The sequence below is a fragment of the Agelaius phoeniceus genome, chromosome 8 (genome assembly GCF_051311805.1).
Source record: "Agelaius phoeniceus isolate bAgePho1 chromosome 8, bAgePho1.hap1, whole genome shotgun sequence".
Lineage (NCBI taxonomy): Eukaryota > Metazoa > Chordata > Aves > Passeriformes > Icteridae > Agelaius > Agelaius phoeniceus.
The window spans coordinates 34,106,713-34,122,362 of record NC_135272.1 but is presented as its reverse complement, the minus strand read 5'-3'; the positions used below and the strand labels follow the sequence as shown (position 1 = coordinate 34,122,362).

At 40.4% G+C, this 15,650-nt stretch overlaps 1 protein-coding gene across 13 annotated transcripts in view; it reads left to right on the top strand.

The window, feature by feature from the left end:
- Positions 1–15,650, top strand: part of DAB1 (DAB adaptor protein 1) — a 413,920-nt gene that overhangs the window by 287,816 nt on the left and 110,454 nt on the right. For 9 of the 13 annotated variants that reach the window (XR_013183324.1, XM_077182563.1, XM_077182570.1 and 6 more), the window contains one exon: positions 2,540–2,652. The exons of the other annotated variants lie outside the window; for them this stretch is intronic. The gene's annotated coding sequence lies outside the window, so the exon portion shown is untranslated. The remainder of the gene's footprint in view (positions 1–2,539; positions 2,653–15,650) is intronic. 13 annotated transcript variants of the gene reach the window in all.

Sequence of the window (15,650 nt, the reverse complement as noted above, 5' to 3'; positions counted from 1 at the left end):
TGGTGTCAGGAATATTTGCAAGGTTTTAGCAGCTGATATGGGGCAGATGAGTGGATAATACAAATAATAACATTTATTATCTCTATTGCTATCCTGTTCCCCAGAACTGTGGAGGTGGATAGGAGCCCTCCTTGCCTTCATTTTCCCCCATGGTGTTAGGCCCTGTATCAAACAGGAAAAAATCCCAAATTATGCTTCAGAATGCTTGATAGTGGAGACACTTGCAGTTTTCTGATTAGGAAATAGCAGAATGATGTGACTCTGGTTATGAGCTAGTCACTGGTGTGACTGGTCAAATATCAACATCTTTTACCCCTTTCTCTCTCATTCATTAAATCACGCAACAAATGACATATTCAAAATGAAATTTTAACAACAAATAATTGGCTTTGGAGGAGTCTCTGAGGCCCAGGTTTGGGAGGACACTTGGACCTGCCCCTTTTTTGGCAGCAGTGTGTGGTGATACAGATAGAAATGGAGTGAGTACAAGTTATTAGTGGTTTAAGAATATTATGTGTGATAAAATTACAACCTCTCAGCTGTCCCACCTTCCTCTTTCCAGGCTGTTTTTCCTGAGGCCTGATCTGATGCAAGAGCAAATAAACTTTTGTCACTGAGCAAAGTAACCCTCTCACCTGAATTGAGTGGGACTTACATGGGCACTTAGACTTTCTGTAACAGATTTTTTACAGCATCAGGCTTCTGTTTGCAGGATTTGGTAATGCATTTCTTAATTTCTGTTGCCTGTGAAAAAATGTTGAACATTTAAAGCTTTCTGCTCTCTAACAGCTTTCTAGTTTCTCTTTGCTTCTCCATAAAGTCTGTTCTTTCCCAAATTATTCTGTCTCCTCAGAGCAATCTTCAGCTAAAAGTGAGGACAGGTTTGCACCATGAGCAGTGCAGTGTCTTGAAGCTGAGATTTGTGTTAGGGAAAATACAATGTGATGCTTTGGACAAAAGGTAGTTTGCACAGATTGCCATGTTTATGCCTAATTAATGTGTTTTTTTTCCTGTTAGTTTCAAAGGTTTTATTTCTAGTCAGGAGTTAAATGGACCCATTCAGTGTTTATATTTATGCAAATGATCGTTGTGTCACTCAGGTTGCAACATTAAAGAAAAAAGCCAGATATTTTACATGCCTTTGAGTATTGAAGTGATTGCAATTACCTACATAAAAGGAGTTGCTTTATTAATTAATTAACTTGGAGAAAAATGTCTAGTGACCCTCTGAAGGAATATCAATAACTGAAACATTAATTATGTAAATAAGATCTGCCTTTACTGCTCATTATTCATTGTTTAACATGAAAATTGCCTTTTAAAATAATGCTTCATTCATATATTTCAATAAATGTGTAGTCTGCTTAGCTTGTCACTTGGATCTAGATTTTGAGTCAAAAACTGTAGTGACAGCAATACAGACCTTGGGACATTTCCTTTGAGCCTCCAACACCCAGTTCCTGATTGATGGGCTGGCATTTTTTTAGGGACAGGCTCTCTGAGGCAGCAAATGCCGTTTGGAAATGAGTTCTTGCAAAATTCTTGTCTGGAGAAAGAGTGAATGGCTGCATTTCATGGGTGAGGAAGGAGAGGAAAGAAGCAGCAAGATACTTGCAGAGCTTTTGTGACTTTCCCATGGTTTCAGGAGGGAGGCTGCAGGACTAGCCCAGCTCCAAGTGCTGTTGAGTTGTGGAATTGAATTTTTCACTGAGTCAGAGGCAGCAGTACCAAGGCAAACAAATACCACAAGGAATACAACGTTAGCCCATGTGGTTGGTGACTGTGATCTTGTGCACTCAGTAAACTTGCTGGTCCCTTTTACATTTGGAGGATGTGACTGAATGCCTCCTGGCAAGTGCTGCAGGTGATTTTGTACAGGTTATTACAGAATCCTTTCCTTGTAAAGAGGAAGAGCTCTGCCTTGTTGTTTTCTAAAGTTTCACTGAGCATGTTAGCCAATTCTGATGAAGGATTCCTGGAGGTTTTTATTCCTTTTCACATCCCTAAAGACAACACACAAAGGTTTCCAGGGTTACTTTTTGCTCAGGTAGCTGTGAGTGCACCTGTAAGAGGAGAGAGAGGAAGAGCTGTGTTTTATTCTCATAATCTCAAAGGCTGTGCTGCACATAATCTTGAGTGTGCAGACAAAAAATAGTAGCTGTGCAGTTGCAGAAAATCCTTTACTCTCCACTCCCTGAAGAGCACCTGCTTATGAGCATAAGACTTTCAGATTCCCTTTTTTTTAATGCCTCAGAACTCGCTTTGCCCATAGCAGGAAGGGCTGATGAAGAAATATGTGTGTCCCCCTCCCTTTCCCTTGTAGCGTGATGGATTGTGGAAGTCCTGATTGAAAATTCTAATCACAGCCTTGCAGTCCTTCAGATCACAACCCCTGACAGTTGATTCACTCCTTTTCATGCCTGCTGCCTCTGACTGCTCCTGGTGCCTCGTCTGCATGAGTCTATCATTAGCACACAAAGCATGATGGATTGGCCAGGGTACCTCTGTCCTCAGAACCTGGGAAATGCTTCTCTTTCAGAATCAAAGAACCTGGGTGTGACATCGTCATGAATGAGAGAAGAAAGTAATACAGTGTTGGAGGAGCCTGTTTGCTGCCACTGTTTAGAGGGAAAATGATGCATTATGGGGACTGTAAGTACCTGGCCTGTTTGTTTGGGGGTTGGCTCCTCACTGGGAACGATGCAGAAAATCACGGGTGTGGAGCAGTGCATGAGTTGAGTGCACAACTGTTTGGAAATCAGGGCTGTAAACACTTCAAAATTCTACTTCAGCCTGTTAATGAAATCATCTAAGTTTCAGTGAGATCTGATGCCCAAGATGATTACAAATGATCATTATTTTGTTACTGACGGGGCTCGGTTCACTTTGGTGGATTCTCTTCTACAGACCCCTTCAAGAGGAAACTTTTGCAAATGTTTGCATCTTGCAAATGCTTTTATTCATCTGTGTGACTTGGCATTTAATGTTTCAGTGAACAAGACAGTTAAGTTTTGGCTCCAGTGAAAGATTGATAGGAACAATTTTCGAATGTGGTATCACAACAAAGTGAAAATATGTCATGTTCAAATCCTGAGCTCTGATGCATCATGTGGTCTTGTAATAAACGAAATAGCACTACCAACCTGACAGATGTGCAAGAAAACGGTTTTAAATTTATGATGATTAATTTTCAAGATGAACTGCAATGAAAAAAATTGTTAGTAGATACTTAAAGAAGGTAAGGGGAACCAGCTTTCTGAAATGAGAACAGGCAGGTAATGATAAAGCTGCCTTCACTTCTGTGTTTTGCTTTCTGAAATTTTAGCAGTGGGAAAATTCATATTCTGGCTGCTGCAGCTGGCATTAACAGCTACTCAGGCAAGTGTGACATCCTATGGAAATTGCACTTCTTGGATTTGTGCTACTGTTTCGTGCTGGTTGTCTTGGAAGTAGGAGTAACTCAAAGCAGGGTTTCAGTAATTCAAAGCTGAAGGGTTTCCACCTGGTGATTCTTTCAGAGCCATCAAAATAAAAAGGCACTGAACTTCTTGAGAAGTAGCTTGATACTACCTTGAAAGAAAACCACGTTTCTGAAACTCAGCATGTTCGTTCATTTTGAGGATTTGCCACTTGAGCAATGACTTTATTTTGCAGGAGGGCAGTTAAATGTAAAGCATATTGTTTGGTAATAAACTGATTTAGTTAAACATTTTTAGGTAATTTCAGGCTAAAAACAGCCCCTGATAGCCTTTAGTGAAATCTACTCCTGCCAAATGCAAGAAGATAAATTACTGCCCATCCCTAGCAGCAAACTCCATTATTTCAAGGAACTGTGTCCCAGTGAGGCCAAAACTGAGCCTTCCAGTTGGAAATGGAGAAAAACAGCCTCAGAAGGGATGTGGGTTGTACTTTTTTCAGAACAGGAGTTCAGCAGGGGGGAAAAAATCCTGTGTCAGTGTCATGTTATTTTGAAACAAACAAAATGCCTTTAAATGGAGATGTTTTGTTTGTCATTGGCACTATAAGCTTTTATATGGGAATGTTTTAGGTTGACATGTTGCATGGGAAACCCCAGCAATTGTCTGCCAGCTGTTAATTTCAGACACCCTGAGAACAGCTGGTCTATAGCATCTCCTCATATCTGATCTTCCTCATCTTCAACAGTGTTTCCTCTTCTCTGTTAAACACACTTGATGGTTCTAGATTTTTCCCTTATTATTTGAGGGAAATTATAATTATTATAATTATTTGGGAGAGTAGTTGTGGATCTCAAGGCAGTATTTTATCTGTGGATTGCAATTTTAAGTTCACTTAATATAAAGTAAAAATTCTAGAAGCCATTTTGGCTGTCTGAAGATAGATCTGAATGCATCTCTCCATTTTTTTCCTGCAGAAATACTTGTCAGAACAAGGTCTCTGCTGGTCCCTATCAGGCCCCTGTCTTCCTGTGCCCAGAGGAAAGAAAAACCAAAATGTCTGAAGAGCTTAAGGATCCAAATATAAAATTAGTATAATAAGTATAAAACTGTCAAAACAGATGAGATGTATCAGGAAATGTACAGTATATCGTGTTTGCTGCCTTTAGTGCACTTTGTAATGGCTTTCCTACAAGTTGCTTTGGTCCTGTCTTTATTATCAGGAATTGGTTTTATGCACTAAAGTCTTCAAAGAATAGCCAAGATCATGCTGAAATTTAATGTCTTTGCCTCCTACTAATGCTAGTAGTATCTGTGCTGGAGGGAAAAACTTTATTTAGCAAATGCTTGTGAATGCTCTGTCCCTGCTCTGGAATTGCCAGTAATCCATTGAAAATTCACTTCTACCAAAACCAGAATTTTTCCCAATCCTACTTTGTTTTTGAAATGAGAATACTCTGTGAGACATCCATGATCAGCACTGATCAGTTGTGCTGTGGCATTTTTACAGCTGGGTAGAATTCAAAGTTTCCTAAGCACAAATATTGGCAAACATCGGAGTGTCATGCCAGTGTGTTCTGAGGTCTGTTAGCACCTGGCATGAAGTGACCTGAGGAGTGTATTAGTTGCTTCCAGTGACAATTGAATTGTCTCTTTTTGTGCAGTTTCTGACAAGTTTAGCTCTCCAATAACCCGTGGTTATGTGCCCTCTGAGTTGATGAAGCTTCCTAAGTTTTGGAGGTTAATTCAGGGAGCATTTGAGTTGCCATTGAAGAAGTTCCATTTTTGACGGGCTGTGTTTTATTTTAAAGGGTGTAAAGCTTCATTATTGTGTAAGGATTTATATTGTCTGTAGTTACACACAAGATCTAATGGTCTAAAGGCAGGAGAAAAGTAGTTTTATTTTTTAAAATATTATATTTTTCAGTTCTGTATTTTGTCGGTGTTAACTTCGATTTTTTCATCTGTTTAATTCAGTGAATTTCATTTTTCATTTCATTACATCAGAAAAGATTTCATGAAATGACTATAAAGGCATATCCACATTGCTCTCTATTACCATGGAGAGCTGCATTTCTGGCCTTTGTAGCTGTACCCAAATGTGCTTTAATCCAGGCAGCAGGAGTGGTGCTCGTGTGCCAGCTGTGACAGCTCTGCTTCCAAGGCCACTGTCCAAGCCTGCCCTGCACTGTCAGGGCTCACTTTTCACAGCCTGCTCCTGCCTGGTTTGGGCTCTGACTTAGTTCTAATCACACAGCAGAATTCCTGTTTCCTAGGTCTGGGTGTATATTTCTCTAAGCAGTCAGAGTGCTTTGTTTTGTAATAGTTTTACATTTACTCACGTTCTTTGCTTATGAAAAAAAAGCTTTTTATTTACTAAGAAGGAAATAAGAACTAGAATATTTACTATATTATATTCATCATAAATACCATAAATATATTGTATATATTTACTATATATACAATCACTATAATGCAAGTAAGTAACTTCTTAATAGCAAATACTCATCAAACTGGGTTGATATTTGAGATTACTACTCTGAATCCTGGCAAGAGGTACCTAAATTCCATCCACCACAGTGACTAACATTTTGGCATTTACAGATGGGCCTTTGACTTTACAGTTTGTCAGATGTGACCTATGCATCCTTGGCTGTAAATACCTGGAATGTGGAGGATGAAGCTGGAATCTATCTGTGCATGCAGATGTTTGCTCTTAAATTTCACTATAAATAATTTTCATACCTCAAGATACTTCCCCATCTGTAATGTGAGTTTCAGTTGGTACAGTTATTGGATTCTATTGGAATTATTTGTTATTAGAGTATTAGAACTAATTTGAATTAAGGATTGTTTAAGAGTTTTGGACCTTATGTAAAATATTGTGATAGGTACTTTGGTGAGATAAACTAAACTGTTAGTGGAGATTTTAGTTTTCCTCTGAGACTGGAGAAATATTTTTCTCCTAAATAGTGAGTCTAGAGTATTTTATGATGGTTTGCCTATAATGAATCTTTCAGTTTGTTGATGGAGCTGCTCAAACACACCCAATAATAAAGAGTGCCAAGAAAGCTGAATTTCCATCCTGCTCTGGAGGGAGTGACCAAATCACTTTTGCAATAGGTAATTCAGTATTCTGGTTTTCTTTTTAATGTGTGTCTAGCAAATGAAGGCAGACTGATCAAGTGCACCTTGTCAGATTTCACAGGAAGTCAGGATTTTACTTCCCCACGAAAATATGGGTTTCCCTATAGCCAATTTAAGTCCAGTGCCATACTTTATTAGGTATTAAAAATGTGATCTGTAATAAAATTGAAAAGAATGTCTTGGTATGTTCATGTTTTAAGCAGTAATGGCTGTGGCTTGTCTGAAATGGCCTAGACTTCATTTTAACATCCAGTGACAAAGTGGAAAGGCTGTACAAACGTATGGTACTTTAATTAATGGGGGCAATACTGAGCTTTGAAAGTCCTCTGGAGCTTTTGTCTCTGTTGGAACATTGTGCTGTGAATCTTCCCTAATAGTTAAAGCAAATGAAGTAAAATAGCCTTTGGGCTATTTTGTTACACTGTGTTGTTGGAGGAAAAAAAAAATTAATCCTGTGCCATTTTGCATTTGCTGTCTGTGAATCAAACTGTGAAAGCTAATTTAAAAACTTTCACACTCGGCTTGAATGAGGACTGTCAGTGCTTGGAGAATGTCAAATTGAATGCAATTAGCTGGAGTTGGGCTAGCCTAGATAAACCCATCAGCCTCAAAGTGCTCAGCCTTAATGACTGCTCTGATAAACTAACACAGAGGTTACAGGAAAGAATTTAAAGGCGTTGAAGTCCTGCTGAAAACTTGCCCTGTAGAGAAGAGGTCTTTGAAACCAAAATAGTTTGTACACCAAGGGGCAGGGAGGTGGTGAGACCCTGTGGAAAGTTAAATACAGCACAGAGGTGCAGCCAGGCAGGGGAGACAAAACCACTGATGAAGCTGCTCAGGAATTGTAAATATATCAATTATTGAAGTATTTGTTTATTGTTAAGCAGCAGGTTAGCATTTGTGGTCTCTGAAGTCATTGGGTGTCAAAGGATTTGTAGAAGAGGCAGCTGGTACAGCTGTGGTGGAGTGAAATCTTGGAATGTTTCAGGGAGTGGTGGCACTGCTGCTGTTCTGGGTTGGGGAAATAATGGGGTTTTGAAGGTCATCTCTTAATTGTATCTGTTCATCAAATGCTGCATCGACCTATAATGGGGACACAGGTCCAAACTTAATGGATGAAGTGTCATACTGTGCCTGGTTCAGTGTGTTCAGGGTAACTCTCAGATGGGATGTGAGCTGACTGCAGGTGCTCAAGAAACCCGGAGTTTAGGAAAAAGACTGGAGGAGAAATAGGTGATGAACAGCTGAAGGTGTGAGAAGAGTTATCTACATCAGCTGCTAGTCTGAAGTATAATGACTCTTCCCTTGGAAGATGGGATGTTTGCCAGTCAGTGGACTGTGGCTTCTTGGATATTGTTTTTCCATGGGAACATGTCAGGAAATGTGTTTGGAGCTCATTCAGAGCATTGCTTTTTTTCTTTTCTCTCCACTCTTTCTTGGAGAAGACTCCCTGCAGAGTTTTATCTCCAGGTGCTGAGTGAGGTCTTAGCCCAAGTTATTCCCTGAGAATTGTAGTGAGTGACCCCTGATTTTCCTCATGGAGAGAGAGCCCTGATGGTAAATTGAAAAGAACTGAGTCTGTAAATTAGCATTTTACATGCCATCCCTTCTCACATGAGCAACATGAATTGTGCAGACAACAGCAGCATTTTTAGTTAATGAACCCAGCCATGAGCACTGTTCACATTTAACATATTTACAGGGGGTAGCATCCAGTCAAAAAATTCCATTAATTCTTTTTGCATGAATATTGTGTGCTTGAGTGCATGCATTTATGTGTGCATTTGTATGTATGTGTACACTATTAGTGTATGCAGTGTTAAAGCATATAGAGTAATTCAAGAAAAATCACTGAGGAGGTTTCATTAGGCATGTAAATGTATTCAGCAGAAGATTTGAAATAACTCTTTAATGGAAATAAAGGAAAAACTGTGCCATTTGACATGAGAAATCTATTTTGAACTATAGTATATGCACAGTCTGTTTTCTGCTTTCCCTTTCTTGAAATTGTTGCCTGAAATATTATGGTGGCGTGCAAAGGCTTGAAGTTTAATTTTAAATTTATTTTGCCTGAATGCTGCCAAGGTATTTTTACATAGAGAGTAAAATTACAACTTGGTAATATTTGGCACTCAATTTCTATAGAAATGGCATTAGGATACAACTTTGGGCCCATATGTAAAATAATATGAAATCACACACATGTTAATGATGATTTTAAAATATTTTCAGGACTATGTAAATGTAATTTCTGCCTTGATTTTGTTAGTTTTATGGGCAGCAGGGGAGAGAGTTTGTAACAGTCATATATATGTATATTTAAAGCTGTGAATGAATTTTTTTCAATCTGTTAATCCAAATGTTCTTTAATGGCTAAAAATAGAATCAAATTACTTCATATAAAAAATCTGGGACTTATTTACTGAGCTTCAGGCAGAATTATTCTTCCAATAATATTCTGAATTTTCTTGAAGAGAGTGCTGAAAGGTTGGTGTGCTGCTGAAGGCTGCACTTCCTCACCTGTGATTGCTGATAACCTGATTGTCCTTTCTGACTTCAGTCCTGATAAGAATGCCTGTTTGGTGAAAAAACCCAATATTGTAAAGGCTCTTACAATATGAAGTATTTGCCTTGAGGTGTTCAACATCAGTTATCAGTGTAACTTTATCTTCAACCTCTCTGTCATCATCTTGGACAGCACAGAACCTTGAGCTGGGCCTCCTTATGGGGAATGCTGCTTTCCTCAGTGTTGCACCTGCAATCAGCTGGCTCAGGGCTGAGCCTGGTACTTTGCTGTGTTCCAGACTTGGTGTCACATCTCCAGCGGGATGTAATTCATGGGGAGGACCAGAGGAAATGAGAGAAAGACTTTTTTTCTTGTTGAATGTCACATTTCCCATTATTTTCTGATGTGTTACCACTCATGCAGATCCTTGTACTCATTTAACTGCTTAAGAGTTCCCCATCTGAATAATCAAACACTTTTTTTTTTTTCCCTTCCCTGACATGTTAGCCTGGCAGTGGTTTGGTGGTTTCTTTTTCTGGAAGTGCTTCCTTTTGCAGTCTCTAACCTGACCAGCTGGGTTTTCATCCTGTTAGGGTGTGAGGTGGTCATGCACACCTGGTTACATCACAGTGGGGACCCTCTATGGATGTCTATCTGCCTGGAATTAGGATTATTTCCCAAAGGAAGTCTTTGGTTTAAAGATGCACCATGAAGTCTCTGTGTGGTTGGTTGGTTTTATTTACTAAAATAGTGCTCATTAATGCAGCATTTATGCTCTGAGCATTCACAGCTCAGGACTGTGTTTTGTCTTTCCAAGCACTTTCTGGCACCCCTTTCACACAGAGACCTGAAAGCCACAGCTAGAATTGAACATCCTGTTTTCCTTCCCTATCCTGTTTTTCCCAAGTCATGTTTGAAAGGGATTCCCTGCTGCCAGACCCAAATCCCACGTTGCTGATGTCACTTTTGCAGGAGTAGGTGCTGAAGGAATGCTGCTTTGGAGCTGAATTCTGGAAGGTGCTGCAGTGTGGTTGTTGCACACCTATGCTGCTGCTTTTTCCTGCATGGAATACTCACACTCACACACACAAAAAAAACAAGAAGTAAATGACTGTTCCAGAGCCAAGCACATCAGTAGAGAGGCTGAATTTATCATTGTCCAGGTGGAATTAAACGTTGTGTGTGCAGTCACAGAGAGTAACTTCTCTTTCCTCGTGGCACCTTTAGGTACAGACAGTCCCTGCTGGAGGATCACAGCTGGGGCTGTGTGCTGAGGGCAGCCTCTGTCTGTGGTCATTGCTTGCTGAGCAGGGCAGGAGGAGGAGGAGGAGGGATGGTCTCATGCCTTGGGGCAGCAGGACAAGGTCTCGGAGGTTGAGCTCTGTGTGCCATTGCTCCTGTGTGTGTCATGCAAGCTGTCAGCCCTGGCACTTCACTCTGGTAAAGTTACCAGGAGCTAAACCCAGAACTCATAAAGGGAAATATCACACAGCTTTAACACATTGTGGTTACCAGGCACCCCTATAATTAAACATCAGCAGTAACCAAATCTCTTTTAAAATGGTCAGAAAGACTGATAAATTTCTTGTCAAGAGTATTAGGTTTAACTCAAATTTTTTTGACATGTTTTGGGCTACTGTAACGTGCATTTCCTTGGTTGGACTACCTGAGCTAAGGGATTAAGTACCATTAATTTCAGCTCCTGTGTAGGTGCCTGTAGCTTCTGTATACCTGTGAGTTCCAAGTATAAAGGGTTTTCACAACCGTGATTTGAAATAAATCTAGAAAATTCTTCTAAGCAATGTTTGCAAAAGAAGCAATATTTTTAGAAAATTAAGTGAACTTTTTTTTGCCAGTGTGATGCCATGTCAGTAGTCTCTTGTTGGCTGGTTGGTTGGCTTTTGTTTTTTAATTTTTAATTGACTTTATTGCTAGGCACTGTTTTGTCATGTTACTATGCCCAGTGTAATATGAATCATTCTACCTATGTTTTGATAAAAATATATCTGAGAAAGAAACCCATTATGCATTTTTTTTTTTTTAAGAAACATCTCTATGCTCTTATTAAAATTAAAGAATATAATGTATCTTAGGCTTCTTAAAATCTAAGTAGGATGAAGAATTCATTGCAGATGATCCTGTGGAAAGGCTTTGCAAGAGGAGGGCAATCAAGTAGGGATAATTAGAGTTACTATTTAAATATGCAGAAAGCAAAAAGCTTATCTGGAAGAGCAGAGTGAAGTGTAAGTACAGTGTAAGACTCACGTAAGGATGATTTGCAAGCAATAAAATCACACCTCCCTGACTTTGTAAGTACAAACTAATAAGCAGTATTTAATAATGGAGACTGTAATAGTGTGGGAAATAAACCCAGTGGAATGTGATTTTACCATTAGATCTTACCTGAAGGGGATGGATTGCTTTAGCACTGACAGAGTGAGGATTACAGGTATTTGGAATGTGTGTGCAGTAAGGGATGAGAGTAATTGCTCAAGATAATCTCTGAGCAGTTCACTCAGAATAATGATAGGGAGTTGGTGGGATTTCTCTTCCCAGGTTTTACTTCTCCCTCTGAATCAGCCTGAAAGTGTGAACACCTCTGATGGGACTCTTGCTGCTCCTGTGATGTGGGAAGGTTTGCTGCAGAACAGAATTAATGTGCTGCTAAGAACAAATCCTCCTTGGCAGAGGAATGGGTCGGATGGTCTTCAAGTTCTTAATCATCCCTGATTTTGTAACTCTGTCATTATTTTCATTCATTAACTTGAGTGGGTAACACAAACATCACACGTCTTCCAAAATTTATATTATTACTGCCTGCCATTTAGTCTGTTGATCTGAAAAAAAGCCCAAACCAAAATGTTCAAGTGGTGCACAGGCAATAACTTCACTGAATGTGCATTTATCTGAACGGCTTTAATTGGGCATCATCTGCAGCCCCACCATGTACTCAGAGCCTGCCTGCTTTCACAAGCTGGGCGAGGCCAGGCCTGCCTGATGCTGGGCTTTGGGAGGCAGGGGCTGCTGGAAAGGCTGGAATTCAGGAGCTGGTTCTTCCTTGGGGCTCAGCTCCAGGGCAGTGGCTGCCAAGGGTGCCCTGCTCAAAGGAGAAAGGAGCTGGGGGCCTGACCACTGGAATTCCTTTGAGTTCCCCTGGCCCTTTCACAAGGCCATGGGTGCTTAACCCATGGTCCTGGCTACCTTCCAAGTGGAGTAATTAAATTCTGCATTCCTGAATTCCCTCTCCTTTTAATTGGATTTGGAATTCTTCACCTTTTGGCTTTAAACTCACCTGGCAAAACAACTGTTTCTCATTACAGCAAGGGCTTTATTCACATCAGGCTATATTAGCCTTGAATGTAATGTACATTGCTTTAAGTGTGCCAGGTGTTTCAGGAGAGCAGTGTACAAGGGAGAACAACATTTTACTTCTAGTTTTAATTGATTTTCTTTGCTGTACTGAAGTGCACCCATTTGATGGTTATTCCTGTTCGCTCTCTCAGTTTACAGGCCTTGTTGAGACTGTAGAATCAAAGGCAATTCATGAAAATATTTTAGATCTTTGCTGCATCCAGGAAACCTTCTGTTTGCCTCTGTGTGCAGCTTTCATCTCTTTTTGTGTAATCAGTGAAATCTAGGGCATCACTGGAAATTCAGTTTTTACTGTGTATCCAAATGTTCACCTGATCATGGAGACTGCTCAGCACTTGAGAGGAACCAGCTGGTAAACAAGGGAATCTGTGCTACAACTCCCCTAAAATATGGCTTGGTTTCTACTGTGCCAGTAACTTCTGTTCATGTACTGGAGCCTAAATAATTGATTTTTTCAGTGTGTGCCACAGCACAGCATTTTAAAGGCTGCCTTGTCAGTGAGTACTGTGATTCTGCAGAAATTTTAATTAATGGATAGGGATGTCCAAAAGGTGTAGGCAGTAACGAGAGTGAATACTTGGTTTAAATCTGGGAAGGTAATTTCTGGACAGGATAAATCTTTGATATGGATAAAATTCAGATTAGTTCACTTCATGGTTCACCTGGCCCTAGTGATACCTACACTTAGAACTTGTGAGCAGTGCTGGCTCACAATCGGAATATGTTTTTCCCTGCCTAAAATGGAATTCTATTAGTCAATTCACATTAGCCAAGTCTGAAGTCTGTGTCTGGTTGGATTTATTTGCACTGGGCTGATGACAGAGCTCTGTTTGGCTTTTTGTTTGACCTGGATATGTGTATCTTCCTTAGTGCTGTCAGTCTGCTCTTAGGCTGCTCAATGAATACTCCTGTTACTGAAAATCCAAGATCTGTAGTCCTTTATTAAATTATAGAGTACATTACTTGCTGCTTTAGTATTTACCTTTGGGCATTAGGACTCTTTTTGCTAGAGAATAACCTGGTACAGGGTTTTGTGGGAGCTTTTGAAACCTCTCTGAAAGAAAAAAAAAATCATCCAAGCACATCTGGGAATCCCTTAAAAAAAAACAAGTGGTATTAGTGAGCACATCTGCATTTTTTTTTTAAATATAGTATATTTTATGTAAATGATTGCACAAAAGTCTTTATAAGTAGGAAGGTCCCACCTGTGTTATGGACTATAAATTCACTTAGTACAGCATTCTGTCCCTTTTCTCTGTGTGAATTCCAGAGGACAGCCCCAAACTGACAGAAAGCCTTTCTGTTGTGGACTTGATTTTGTTGGTAGGCAGAGAGGGCGGGCAGAACCAGCATCCTGTCTTTCATCCTTCTGGGTGAGGATTAATCATGATCACAGCTGCAGAATAATGCAGATCTTAGCTGGGGCTGGCGAGGGGGAAGGGATGGGTATGGGGGGAGCAGAGGACATCTCTGTCTTCCCCTCCTGCCCTTTATGGAGGAGTTGGAAGGAGCAGATTCCTACCTCTTTTTTTTAACTAGTAAATCTTTCATGCATCTTGTGGTTTTTTTCCTTTAATCATAAAGAATGCACTCGATTTACTGGTAACACAGAATGTTTGCGTGGCTTCCTTGTTTCCTTGATGATACATCAGGCACTGGGTGCTGCAATTCTGCTGGTTCAAAGGCACACAGATTTACACCAGTGACTTTCACTGTGTCTCTGTAGGCAGCCCTGAAATGCCTTGCAGGTCAACTGTTTTTGAAATGGATGAAAGTGTGCTAATTCCTTCAAGGTAAATCAGAAGGATTATGACATCTAGGAAGAGGAATCTGCCAGACAGTTCTGAAGCAATATAAGCAGGACTGACCCAACAGCATCTCTAAAGCTTCCAATAAAATTGCCTGAGGAGTCTGCCAAGAAGCCAGATGCTGCTGCTGGAAAAATACCTTCTGTAGCTTGGCATTTGTCCTGTAATTGCTTCCAAGAGAGAATAAACTGTAGCATGACAGTGGAAGGTGAATGGTTCCTCACCTCATGCTGCTTGGTGATTTTTTAAAAATATTTCACATAAAAGCATTATTTTCTGATGTGTTACCACTCATGCAGATCCTTGTACTCATTTAACTGCTTAAGAGTTCCCCATCTGAATAATCAAACCCTTTTTAAATTTTTTCCACTGACATGTTAGCCTGGCAGTGGTTTGGTGGTTCTTTTTCCTGGAAGTGATTCCTTTTGTAGGGTCTCTAACCTGACCAGCTGGGTTTTCATCCTGTTAGGGTGTGAGGTGGTCATGCACACCTGGTTATGCCACAGTGGGGACCCCGTATGGATGTCTCTGTGTATGGAATTATGATACAGCAAACAACACCTGGCCCACACAGTTCCAAGGGTTAGACAGTCGTGTGGCTTTGCTTCTTCTTTTAGTATGTTTTCCAGTTGTGGGAAGAGCACTGTCTGCTATTACCCAGAAATGCTGCTGATTTTACCTCTAACCAGAAAATGCATGGAAACTTTTTAGGGAGGATGCTTCCTCTCTTTGAAAATGGTTCATACTCCTGCTGATAGAAAGCAGAGGCATTTGAGGAGCAGTGTATAACCTAATCAGATACAAATGAGATGAGAACAGATAAGTGATTCCAAGCAAAGTATTTATTTGAAATTTCTCCAGGAAAATCTAGCAGCTGTCCTCAAATACTTCTCTTTGGTGTCATGCAGGAGCCTGCCTGCTGTCCATCCCAGCAATCCTGTGGGATTGCCTTCAGGAGGGGTTTGAAAACTGAACTATTCAAATGGAATGGTCCAAAGTAATTCTGCTGCTAAAACTCATCAGAGAATCACAGAATGGCCTGGTTTGGAAGGGACTTTAAAGCTCATTGAGTTTCAACCCCTCTGCCATGGGCAGGGACACCTCTCACTATCCCAGGTGGCTCCAATCCCTGTCCAGCCTGGCCTTGGACACTTCCAGGGATGGAGCAGCCACAGCTTCTCTGGGAACCTGTGCCAGGGCATCCCCACCCTCACAGGAGAGAATTTCTTCCTAATCTCTGCCCTAAACCTACTCTCTGTCAGTTTGAAGCTGCTCCCCCTTGTCCTGTCACTAAATGTCCTTGTGAAAAGTCTTCCTTGTGGGTTCCCTTCAGGTACTGGAAAGCCACACTTAGCTCACTTGACAAATACTGATATTTGTTGGTTGTGAACATGAATGTAG